The sequence below is a fragment of the Cavia porcellus genome, unplaced genomic scaffold (genome assembly GCF_034190915.1).
Source record: "Cavia porcellus strain 051 isolate PalLab524CR breed Dunkin Hartley unplaced genomic scaffold, mCavPor4.1 scaffold_3, whole genome shotgun sequence".
In the NCBI taxonomy this organism is placed as follows: domain Eukaryota; kingdom Metazoa; phylum Chordata; class Mammalia; order Rodentia; family Caviidae; genus Cavia; species Cavia porcellus.
In genome coordinates this window covers 101,706,545-101,720,509 of record NW_026947486.1, presented here as the reverse complement: position 1 = coordinate 101,720,509, position 13,965 = coordinate 101,706,545, and positions in this window count along the sequence as shown.

The window sequence follows — 13,965 nt, the reverse complement described above, 5'->3', positions numbered from 1 at the left end:
TTATCACCATATGCTGTTGGAATTTTGATTGGAATTGCACTGAATCTGTATAACAGGTTTGGAAGCACAGACATTTTCACTATATTGGTTCTTCCTACCCAAGAGCAAGGGACATCTTTCCATTTTCTGAAATCCTATTCAATCTCTTTTTTCTGAGTACTGTAGATTTCAATGTAGAGTTCTTTGGCATGCTTTGTTAGATTAATCCCTAGGTGTTTCATTTTTGGGATATTATTGTGAAAGATGTTGTTTCTCTAATTGCTTTCTTGGTGAGTCTGTTATTTGTGTACAGGAAAACTATTGATTTTTGAGTGTTGACTTTGTATCCAGCTATGCTACTGAATTTGGTTATTAACTCTAGCAGATTTTTAGTAGTGTTTTCAGGGTCTTCTATGTAGGGTATTATATCATCTGCAAATAATGGTAACTTAACTTCTTCCTTTTCTATCATTATTTCTTTCTCTTGTCTAATTTATGCAGCTAAAGTTTCCAGGACTATGTTAAATAAGAATGGAGACAGTGGACATCCTTGCTATGTTCTGGATTTTAGGGTAAAAGCTTTCAGTTTTTGTCCATTTAGTATGATGTTGGCTGTTGGTTTGTCAAGATGGCTTTTATCAGACTAAGATAAAGAATATCTATTCCAATTTTCTGTAGGTTTTTAAATCATGAATGGATGTTGGACTTTATTAAAAGCTTTTTCTGCATCTATTGAGATGACCATGTGATTTTTGTCTTTGGCTCTTTTGATATGGTGTATTACGTTTATTGACTTGTGTATATTGAACCATCCCTGCATCACTGAGGTGAATCCTGCTTGGTCATGGTGTATAATCTTGTTGATTTGCTGCATTTTGTTTGTCAGCATCTTGTTGAGGATTTTTACATCATTAGAGAAATTGCCCATAGTTCTCTTTCTTAGTTGGGGCCTTCTCCAATTTTGGTACTAGGGTAATGCTTGCTTCCAGGAACAAATTTGGACGTATTGCTTCCCTTTCAGTCTCATTAAAAAGTTTGAGAAGTAGTTATTTTAGGTCTTTTCTAAATTTCTTGTGGAATTCAGCAGTGAACTAAAAGAAAATTTTATTGGAAGTATTCTGTTATCTTACTCTCTCCTCGTATAGGGATGTTAAGGTCACCCTTATATTATGTCTTTGAATGGTAAGTTGTCACATTCAGAAACTAAGATGAAGAAAGCTCAAGAGAGTGTTTCATTTTTCCATGTCCTGGTAAGAGCAATTGCCCTCTGTTGACAATCTGTGCACAATGAATTTTTAATTATTTAGCTTGTTTAGCTAGGATGGAGTTCCCAAAATGAGAATTTGTAGTTCCCGGGATACAAACTATTTCATGGATTTTAAAAAATATTTGGAAATTATTTACCAAAATTTAGATCAATCAACATTTCTACCAGTGATATAGGAGATCATTCATGAATGCTTTATTAAATACTTCTGAAGTTTGACGTTTCACAAATGTGTCTTTCAGATTTGGGCATACAGGTGAGCCTCTATGATGATCCTCTACATGAACTGAAAATCTTCCCCCACTATGTTTTGTGATCCATGTAATTACAGCAACCTCAAATAGGACCGTCTCCCACTTTTCATCTGATCAATTCTGCTGCCTCTAGGGAGGGCTGGATGCATTTATTTCTCCTCTGAGGAAAGTATTTTCCTGGCTTCAGCCTTGAGAATCACTCCACTTCTTTCCTCTTTCTCCCTGACATTTCTTTCATATTTTAAACACCTGGGGATAGCGATCAAGACACCAAAATCAGAAGCTGGGGATTTAGCTCAGCAGCGCAAGTGCCTGCCTTGCAAGTGTGCAATCGTGAGTTCAATCCCCAGTACCAAAAAAAAAAAAAAAAAAAAAGAGATCAAAATCTACAATGTGAAGCAGTCTTCTCATAATCCCACTTAATAACACAATGCTGTATATTTGAAAATTGCCAAGAAAGTAGTTATTAAGTATTCTGACCACATTTATATAAAATAAGAATGTACAGTAATGCTTGTTATTTAGGTAGACTCTATACATATCCATATGTATACACAATGTATTCATATTTAATACTATGTTGTAAATCATAAATAAATCAGTAATTTTTATTTGTCAGTTAAAATAATAAAATAAATTGCTTATGTAACTCAAATTAGCTTTTAAATCAGAATTTCCTGAATTTTGAAAACATAAAAACTTGAGACCTGTAACTCTAAATGATATATTCTTGTGTTTGTGATTAGTCTAAACCTTACAATCTGTAAAGAAGGAAGTGAGATCTTGAAAGGTTAAGGGCCTTACTTAAGTGCACAGAGCAAGACAAAGACCGGAGACTAAAACCAAGATTTTTTCACTTGTAATGGCATTCAGCTATGCTGCTGCCTTGTTCCAGCCCACTTTTCTCTAAGCTGGGAAAATTATCTCTGAGTCCTGTCTTGGCTGCACTCCAGAGACAGTTCCTGTGAATTCAACTAGAAGCCTGATCTGTGGTGGCTGCTAACGTGGCAATTGCTCGCTCATTACCTATGCTCATTTCCAGAAACATCCATCCTCCTTTTCTAGACTCCAAAGCTGGTTAAGACTAGAGTTACTCTCAAAGCTGGGGTAGAGTCATCTCTCTGAAGATGCTTTCACATCAGGAACTTGGAAACACCCTTGTATTTTGTCCTGTTTTCCTGCCACCATCCCCCCACTACCCCAGTCACTGGCTTGCACATGAGTGCTTTTATCCTCTGCCTCAATATAAAGTCAGAAAAGCTGCATGTCTAGGGATGTGTCCAGACTCAGACCTGTCTTTGAAGAATCCAAGGGAGGTGAGGGTGGAGGACTGTCTTTTACCAGTCTGTTATTTCCTGGTCTCAATCTGGGAAATCCTTTGATTGTGAATCTTACATTTCTTTTGGCCTCAGGCCATTTTGAGAAACTGACAGAAGCAGTGGACACTCTCCTGAATTTGCATTCACACAAAATCAGACCTACAATTTGAGGGCCCTCAAAGACCATCTGAATCCCTGCCATGGCCAACAGATAATAATGGGAAATTAGATTACCATGGTTACTTCCTGGTCTTAAGCAGAAATACTTTCCAATAATTAGGGGGAGAATTTGATGCTTCAGGTTACTTTCTTGTCTCAAACAAAACATGGGTAATTATTGTGTCTGGACTGAGAGGTGGGGGATTTTTTCTATGGCGGGCTTCTTCCTAGGCTCACTCATCATTTCTAGGCTTCTCAAAAATGTGGTGGGAATGTTATGCTAGGCAGCCATCTAGTGCATTCCTGTTAGTGTACTCTGTGGCACAGGATGCATTTTTCTGCACAGTCAAAAGAATTTTGGGATCCAGGTCAGGCTGTCCCATTGGGAGCCCAAAGCTGCTTATGATAGTTTCTAGTTAGCTCTTAAGATTATAGCTGAGTTAATTCACAGTTATTTTTGCCAAGAGTGGCAGGCAAGCTTGCCAAACCCTGTTATGGTTAAGTCCCTAAAAACCGTTATGGTAGGACAATTTACAGTTGATGGACTTAGAATGTTAAAGATAAAGTAGAAGTAGTTATCAAAGCTTCAATTGTGAGTCTGTAAAAGCTCTTAAAAACCTCTTTTTTATTTCACTAAAATGAAAGGTGAAAAAGACTGCATATCCGATAAGATCAATGTCAATGCTTCATATAGTTTTTAATCAGAACAAGTTGTAAATAGTTCTGTGCGATTTCTATCTACCATTCCTTAGTGATTAGCACATTTTCAGGAAGTTTCACTCTTGGTTTTATCACTGTGGATTTTTTTTTATTTTAAAATAACACACTTGTAATAATTTAATCACAAGGAAATGTTATAAAGCAAAAATTTAAAGTCTCAAATCTTACTTGCCAGTAGACATAAGCAACTATTAATGGAAGGACATTTGGATTTTTTACATTTTGACCTTTTTGGAAGGGAGTTTCATTTTTCAGATTGATAAATTTCATAGCTACTGTGATTTGGAGGCTTCTGGACATTAAGTTTCCTATGAAACTGGGGACAATGGAATGGGAATAGTCCAAGTTTTTTAAAAAAAACATAGGCTCTACTGTTCTACAGAAATTGAGTAGTGTTTTCTTTTCAAAATAAAAGTTCCTCAAATAGTTGCAAGGCTTAATTTGCAGAGTTCAGAAAAAGTTGGCTTTGACAATTTGTGCCAGCATTTTCACTGCTTTTATAATAAAGCAGATTTACAGAGGGCCTGCCATTCCAGGGTTCCACTGTTATCTAAGTCTTTTCTATTTTTGTTTCTTTTAAAAAAAATTCTTGCACGCACTAGAAAGGAGAGAATATGAAACCGAAACATGAAGAAGTCATAGCTTTAGAATCACACTGAACCAGCGGTAGATCCTGTCTCCATCACTTACTCTAATTGTGATCGTGGGCAAATTGCTCCTCCTTTGTAAAATGATGGTGATAGTGATCACCTCACCTTGTCTTTCTGAAGGTCAAACGATATTATGGACTAGAAGCTTTTGGTGTAGGGTCTGGCAGTTAGAAAATTCCCAACAAATATTTTAAATCTCTTGTTGCATATACCTATCATTTTTGGGGACTGAGTTATAATTCAAAAGCACATCTTACATGCCAGTGTCAGCTTCGTGCACCTGAAATTTTAGTATTTCTTTCATGGGAATCTAAAGTATTACCTATGATCTTTGGCTCTTAAACTAAGTATTCTTGATGACCAAGGCTTATTGTTATATATTAATTATTCATAACAGAACTAATTTATACTGTATATAATATTAATTCTTATTATTTATTACTTTTATATCATTAACTTCAATGTATTATACTTTTGTGTTTATAAATGTTGCGTTCACAGTTAATACTTTAATTATATAGTATGTTTTGTTCAATTTTTCATTATTGGAACAAAATGTTCAATATGATCACCCTAAACGTGGAGAAAGCTTATTTTTGCTTGTAGTTTCAGAGGGTATAGTCCATGGTGAGCTGGCTCCAAGGTGCAAACATCAAGGGGAAGTGAATGTTAGAGGAAAGCATCTCAACTCTTATCATTAGGAAAGCAGAGCAGAGCAAGAGACCAAAGAAAAGAGGCCACGACCAGATAAAGCATCCAAGGTCATGTCTCTGTGATCCACCCAGACACACCTAAGAGGATGCTTTATAAGTCTCACAGGACAATCTGAAAGCAACTAAGTTGACAATCAAAATTAACTATCACATGGGCCTAGTCTATGGTTTTGCTAATGTTCCTCCTTGTGTTAGAGTTTAGTCACTCCACCACTTGCTAGCTTACATGTGCTATCAATCTCCTTTCTTTTTGTGCTTACAGTTGCTCCAGGAAGTCTGTGGACTGCAGTCATCTATATTCTTTTCTAGTCTTACTTTCAGTGTCTGCCTTACATTAATGACTTTCCTCATTTCCGAGCTTGCTTAGTGTGTCCTTTTAATAATTGTCTTTCTGACCAAGATGGGAGCATAGAAAACACTAAAAGAGGGATAAATGAGCTTAAAGTTTATCTTGAAGACAAGGTGAGATGAGATGAAGATAGGTCCACAATGAGAAGAAGTATTAAAGGGGAAAGGACAGGGTTAGATTGTGCAGAGAACACATCACTCTGCCACCAGTGGAGCACAGTTAGTGTTTGAGGACCATGAGTGGAACAGAGGGAGAACAAGAGGTATAAAGGCAGCAGTTAGATCTTATGGAGCCTCAGAACTCAAACTTTACCATAAAGAAAAGGGAGCTTTGTTAGAGGGTGTGGGAGGAGGGTGCGTTGTGGTCATGGTTATGCTTTCCACAGGAAACCTTACCTCAGATGAGGAGGATGACTAACATTAGTGGGGGTGAAAATCTAGTGACAGGGAGATGGAAATAGAAAACCTATAGGGATTTAAAAGGATTGATATTTATCTAAATCAAGGTAAGGATGGTGGTGATGCAGAGAGGGGATGGATATCTGAGATCATAGGAAATAAAATCTTCCTAACTGGGGTGGGGTAGAGAGGGATGCAGAGAACTCAGAGCTGCCTGTCTTTCTGTCTTTCTAGCTAAAAGAGGGAGGAAAGAAAGAAGAGAGATTTTCAAAAAGAGAGAAGTTTAACTTGCAATAATTTGTTGTATTTCTTTGTAAAGTTTTTATTAGTACATGTTTGCAGTACATAATGATTACATCTTGAGTTGGCACGTGTACATAATGCATCTTAATTCTTTTTACGTCCCCTTTCCCTCCCCTTGTTCCTTCCTCTCTCCATCTTTGCCCCCTTTTGCAAAAGATTATCTCCCTATTTCTTATGATTTGTCTTTTATTTTGTTCTTTATTTTTATTTGGGGTTTCTCATATAAGAAAAACCTCGCGCTATTTAAGCTTATGTGTCTGATCTATTTCTTCTAACATTATGGTCTCAAGGTGCATTCATTTTCCTACAAATAACTAAAATTTGTCCTTCTTTATGGCAGACTAGTACTCTATTGTGTATAAAAACCACATTTTCTTTATCTGTTTATCTGTCGATGGGCATATAGGCCACTTAAAGATTTATCTATTATGGATTATGCTGCTATAAATGTGGTTATGCATGTATCACTGTAACATGATGCGTTTAACTCCTTCTGAAAGATAGTTAGAAGGAAAAGAGCTGGAATTCATATTTTCAAGTTTTGAGGAAGCTCCATACTGATTTCCAGGAAGACTGTAATCGTTTACATTCCCACCACAGAAAGTGTGGATCAGTGGTATAGAATAGAGAATATAGAAACAACCCCAGGCACATTGAGCTATCTGATCTTTGACAAAGGGCCAAATACTTTTGTTGGATGAATGATAGCCTCTTTAACAATTGGTATTGGGAATACTGGCTATCTATATGCAGAAAATTTACTTTAGATCCATATCTCTCACCATGTACTAAACTAAAATCCAAATGGATTAAAAATCTAAATATCAAACAGAAAAACTTAATCTACTAGAAGATAAAATAGGTACAACTCTTGACTATACAGGCATCTGTAAGGTCTTTCTGAATAGAAATTCAATTGCACAAGAAATAACGTTAAGAATATTTTGAAGTTGAATATTTGACTGTGCCATAGATCATTAAATATATGATCAGAGCCTGCTGGTTACCATGTTTAATGGCTGATCTTCAGCTTTTTAGATCTCAATGTTTTGCAAGCATCAAGATGTACGCTAACCTTACCGGATATTCACCTACAAAGATGAATGCCAATCAACTTGCAGTGATAACTACAGAGGTCAGGTTTTGTTTTCAATACAGATTAGAAAGCAGAGAGGATTACTAAAGGAAAGAGATCCCAAGACAGCTCAATTTTAAGTGGGTAGTGAAGGCATCAAGTCCTCAGAAGCAAAAGGTGAGACAGTTGTTTGGGTGTCTGTCTTGTAAGTGAAATGTCTAGATTTCATCAGGGACAGTTTCTACTCTTTCTTGTTCCTGCATGGATCACCCTTTCTTATTTAATTGCATGCATCATATTTTTGTTGAAAACAGGAATCCTACAGTTATAACATGATAACTCTGCAAGTCACACATTGCCAATCTGTAGGGCTGTTGTTGTTGTTTATTGTATTACAAAGCTTTTATTCCCCATGTATTGCATTCCACAGACTCTTATTTCCCAGGCCTTTTAGTCCATCTGCTCCTTGTCCTCTTACTCATTCCTTGACCCAAACAGCTATGGGAAATATTTATGCCTTTAAATTCTTTTAGCAAATGCTGCTTAGCAAGCTGCTGAAGCCCTGAAAAGTTTCCAAGGTAGGCAAAACAGAAGCAAGTCTCTGAGCCAATCCCTCCAGGAGCCATGCGACAGTTTTCTTACCTAATATTAAATGATACACATAATCTATATTGCAACTGGAGATGCCTTCAAATAAAGCTCTTAACTCTGGCTTGAAGAACAACAGGGGTTGGGAATTGGAGCGCTGATGGTGGGAACTAAAGAATCCACAAACTGTGTTGGTTTGTTTTCTATGCTCTTCAGAGAATCCCTCTTCCAAGATGTTGCCTGTCTGTTCACACAGTAAGAGTGGTTAACTCTACCTAGTAGGGCCACTGAAGAAAGACTCACAGAGCAAGGACTCTTGAGTTTGGTCTTGAAACATGCCGAAGAATTTTGTAGTTGTGTCTGAGAGGATGAGACCAGATGTGAGAGAGCCCTCCCAACTCTGCAGATGGAAATCTTGTAAAGAAATATATCAGGAACCTGACCAAGATCCCCAACTGCCTGTATGAGGGGTATGGCAAAAGATAACATGAGAAACAGAGACAAATTTAGTAATGCATGATGGGGGGATGGGAGGTCAGTGCCTTAGGATGGGTAAAGACTCAGATACTCCAAACCAGCCACTCTTTATTTGGTGTGTACAATGCAGTGTGTGTATACAATGGTAGAAGGGGCTAGCGGAAAATTCAGAGGTTGATGTCTGCAGGAAATGCACAATCCTGAGATGACTCAAGAGCGTGAGGATGATTTTATGTTAAGAAGGATCTTGCTCTAGTATTCTTTCTCATTTTAGTTATTTTAGTTTAGTCTTAGTGGGTGGGAGAGGATGGCCCATCCTAAGAGTTAATGAGATGTCTCAAAAGGGTGATACCATAATCCCAAGCCTCCATTTATCCCTTAGAGAAAAGATGCAAAGTTGGCCATTGTAAAATTGTGGTACCCAATAGAAATAGAAGTTTTTGAAACACTTTATATGCTTTGTGAAATGTAAGCAGTTGCCTTGAACATTTTGCACGTGCCCTTTCAAGGAACCACCACAACTTTCAGGAAACAGGGGTATTGTTATCCTCATTTTGCTGAAAAGGAAACAGACTGGAAGAGATAGCGACTGCTCCATCTACCAAGTGGCTGTGGGTGATGGTCAAGGGCTATTCACAGGAAGTGTTGTACAGTTCTAATTACTACTGTCCACTGTCCAATATCACAGAGAACTGTTTATTTTTCTATTTTGCCTTTCCTGGTGAGACATGGAGTTAGTTCATTTGGGATTGAGCCCATCCTGTTTGGGCCAGACTTCCTCATCCACAGAAGTTTCTGTGACCTTTTTCTGATATGCCCGTTTCCTTAGAGGTTTTTAGGTTCTATAAAGTGGTTTTCCAAATGGTTACAGATAACCTATTTGTACCCTCCTTCCTTTCTGCTGATGGGGTGAAACTTGGATACCTCTGCTACTACAAGCTGCTCAATGTCTCTCTTTTTTCTTTCTCCTACACTAATTCTAATAACAAAGAGAATCCGTGGGATCCTTCAGGATTTAAATGTGGTCTACATTTCCATAGAGATATTCTGTGTTGAACAACTGTTCCTTATCTCAACTGATAGAAGCAAGTTTGATCTGTTTATCTGTGTTCCATCTGCCATGACGTTCACCTGGGACTCTCCAACACCAATATATTAGATGAGGCTTCCTTTTCTCCTATCTTCCAGTGACTGAAGCATTCCAAAAGCTAGAAGAAGATACCTGTTAGCTTTTAGTTTTTCAGACATATATTCAATTGCCTTTAACTGGCCAAACACAATTAAGGAGATCCTACATCATCTGTGGTTTTTCCAGATAATCCCAAATCCCCTCTGCAGCTCCAACAGCTCACATTTTTCACTCCTAGAAAACACCCTAGTTCGGTTGCCTTTCACAGATTGTATCAGTACATACTCAGTCTCTCTCTCTCTCTCTCTGTCTTCTGTTTTTCTATATAGTAAACTTTTCTTTTTCCTTTTATATCTATTCTATTCCACGTAATATATACACATAGTTAGCAGTTAGGAAACCTAACTAAACAAATGCATACAGCATGGCAATCAGAGATCAGCTGGGCATAGTAACGCATGCCTGTAATCCCAGCATTTGGGTGGCTGAGGTAGGTAGATTGCTGCTAGTTCAAGGCCAGCCTGGGCTACAAAGTGAGTTCAAGGCCAGCTTGAACTGCATTGTGAGACCCTGTCTCAAAAAAACAAAAATAAAGAAGGAGAAGAGAGCATGTTTTGGTTTTCTTTTTCCATAAAATAAAAAGAAAGGCAGAAAGAGAAGATCATAAAGAAGCTAGAATTCACAGGCCTGGGCTGAAGCTGAATGGGTAGAATTTTTTTCTCTTAGAGAAGCCTTATCCTTGCTTTTTAAGGTCAACACATTGAATCAGTGGCCAGCAGTTAATTCTAGGCTCTTGCTTCCTGTAAAGAATTGGATGGGACAACCAATAGACATAAAAGTTCAAAGTTTATTGCAGGAAAAAACGGAGAAGTAAGATAAAATGAAGTGAAAAGAAGTAGAAGGTGAAACGAAGAAGACAGAAAATATGCTCTGCAAAGAAAGCTGGTCACTGCAAGAGCAAGTAGAGCCCAATGCACCTGTCTTTTATATCTTCCACATGATGTCAGATTTGAGCTGTCTAAAGCGGTTCTGGGCATGCATCCCAGCCATGGCTTGACAGGTCTAAGTGCCTGACAGGTCATTCCTGATTATCCAGCCTCTTTTGCCATGCCCCAACTTTCTACCTCAAACCTAAGTTACCTAACATAATCTTCCTTACCTAGAATCATTGATGTTAGACTTTAATTATACGTATAAATTCCCTTTACAGTAGTACCTAGATTAGTGTTTGATTAAAGAACTGTAGCCTTGCTAAGCAGACACGTTAGAAAACCCACCAAAATAATATGAGTCTACTTCCCAATAATATGAGTCTAGTCCCCAAGTAGCTGGGACTAAGTGAAAAATTTTAATGTGCCCACACAGTCTGATATGACTTCCATTCTATGTCAAAGAAAGGCAATTTCTCTTTTTTTTCCAAAATTCAGTATGTCTGTATCCTAATTTATAGACAAGTGTCTAACACTTGCAACTTTCCTGATACTTCTAAAGAGATAATGCTGTTACACCTTAGACAAACTCCACAAATCTGAGTAGTATCCTGCAACTAATACCTACAGAGAAATTTGTTTACCTGCATATATGTAAATTTTTGATCGGCAAAAGACTTCATCTATTCTACTAATGTTTGAAATCGCAAAATAAATCAAATATCGGGAAAAATAAAGCAACTCACCAACCTAAATTAAAGGAATTACCATTAGTATAATTTGCTATTATCTCTGTAAATAAATTACCACAAACTTGATGGCTCAAAACAATGCAAATATACTATTTTAAGTTCTGCTGCTAAGAAGTCTGGTGCACGTGTCACTGACCTAAACCCAATGCATTGATTCAGCTGTGTTCCTTCCTGGAGGCTGTGGAGAAGAATTCATTTGCTTGTATTTCACAAGTTGCATTTCTTGGTTCAATGCTCACTTTCATCTGCAAAGCTAGCAGTGACCGCAGCACACATCACATGATTCTGACCCTGGCTCTTGTGCTGCGGCCTCCTTCCACTTTTAAAGGATCTTGTGATTCCATTAAGACTTTCCAGATCCTCCTGAACAATTCCTTATCTTAATGTCAGTCGGTTAGCATAGTTCTGTCTCTAATCTTAATTCTTCCTTTATGTATGAGATAATATATCATAATGAATAAAATATTCACGGGTTCTAGAGTTTAGGATATGGATGTCTTTGAGAGAGGTCTACCCGCCATACCATTCTTTTGTTTTTCTCCAACAGAGTGTGAGAAGGAGACACCTCTCCAAGTGTCAAGTCTGACTAATTAACCTCAAGGATTTTTTTTTCTTTCTTGTGCCTCAAATGCATTCACAATTTATAAGAGGCAGTATGTTTCCCAAAGCACTGTACTAGTTTAGCACATGAACAACCGTGGAAACAAAACTTTCTTAGAATATTCTAAGCCAGGTAGCCTGTGGTCTCCAGGGGGCCAAGATAGAGATTAAAAATAGAGTCATAGTAATAATAAAAACATAAAAATACTTCTCTGAATCTCTGCCTGCTTTGATGATGTCCTAGAACCTCTCCTCCATGCCTCTGTGCACTTTGAGGTATACCTTAGGAATTTCTCACTTGTTCTTTGAAGAATAGTACTTCTTTTCAGCTCCAGTTCCCATTCACCTTGGTCACCTGTGTCTCCTTGTGCCAACAGCTACTGCTGGTTTTACCGCTGCCCGGTGTGTGAATACCAAGATTGTGTTGAGGGCACAGTCTCTCATGACCACAGTCGTCATTAGCTCTCCTGTAGCTGAAGAATACAAATACTTGATCTCAGGCTCATAAGTACAAATGTAGAAGATTGGTATGTTCTTTTTAGGAGGGAAAACTTTTTGTTGTATGTCTTTGTAAATGTCTTTGGAATTTGCTAGTCTGGGATAGAAGGAAAAAAGCATTGGTTAGGATCAGAAAGGCCACGGTGAAAAGCTTTAGGCATTGACAGCTGAGTTAAAGGGATACATAATCATTCAGAAACAGTGTAGGACAATCTGAACAACTGTGGTGGCCGAGGAAGATGAAAAACTTAATATTTAGGCCTGGCAAAACATGTGAATGTTAAATGGGTTCAAAAGTCGTTATTTTAAGAAATTTATCCCTTAGAAGATGATAAAACAGAATTCAGCAAGATGGCAAAAACATAAAGGTACTGGTACTTAATCATTTGGTTCTGCTTTAAGTCCTTCCACACCTAAAATAACACAAATCATCCTTTCTCAATGTATTATTAGACTTAGTAGTGATTATCTACAAACTATCTGCAGTGAAGAGTAAAGCTTTTCAATTTCTAATACAATATAAACAAAAGTTTTGTAAGCTACTTCAAAAATAATTACTAGACTCCAACAATTAAGAAAGTTGCTATAAAAGAGACAGAAAGTAACAAGTGTAAGCAAAACATGAAGACATTAGAACTCTCACATGTTGGGATTGAAAAATGTTATGGAAAGCAGTATGGAAGGTCCTCAAAAGATTAAAAATAGAATTACAGGATCCAGGAATTCCACTTCTCAGTATATATTCAAAAAAATTGAAAGTATAGTATCTTAATCTATTTGTGGCCCTGAAACAAAATACCAAAGATTGACTAATTTATAAAAAAAATAAAAATTTATTTTTCAGTTTTTGAAGTTGAAAATTCTAAGTTCAATAAAGTACCAACATTTAGTGTCTGATGACATTCTGGTCTCAACTTACTTACTTTCTTTCTTTCTTTTTCATTTTCATTTTCTTTTTTGTCTTTTTGAGACAGAGTCTCACTGTGCAGTTCAGGCTGGCCTTGGGCTCACTTTGGAGCCCAGGCTGGTCTCTAACTTGCAGTGATCCTCCTGCCTCAGCCTCTTGAGTACTGGGATTACAGTAGTGTACCATCACACCCGGCTGGTCTCAATTTCTAAAATGGCACCTTGTTTTGTAACTTCCTGAGATGGCAAATGCTATGGCATCATGTGGCAGACGTGATGGAAGTGGGAGGATCTCAACATCTTTTGTGAGTTCTTTATTCCCATCTATGAGGGTGGTGCCCGGCTATACTTTTATTTTTCTAAACAAGAAATGGGTTATCTGGGTTCAATCTACCTATGTCTTCTCTAACTTTCCATTTATATTCCTTCTTTCTTCTTTTCTTCCCTGCTTAAACTCTCTCAAATCTCCCATTGTGCTCCCTTCTTTCCTGGCACAAAAACATTATCATTAAAATCTATTTTTCTTTCTCTTTTCTTGTCTATTTTCTAGGCTACTCTAAATTATTATTTCTTCTTTGTTTTCCAGGGTTGACTGAAGAGTAGAGAACTTCTAAAGCAAATTTTACACTATATATTATTATATTATTGGTTCCTTTAATGTTGATATTTCTATTAGCACTTCCTTGTTTGAAGTATAGCGCTAGGGACTGATCCTAGTAATTTGAATTGGTTGAGTGGGGCTTTCACACTGAAGCACAACCAAAGCCAAGGGCACATCACAGAGAAAAGGCCACTTAGCAAAGAGATCACCACAGTAGTGACAAAGCTTTCCATCACAAGGGATGTACAAACCCCAACACAAAAACGAAAGTCTTGAGAAGACAAGGTAACACAATGCCT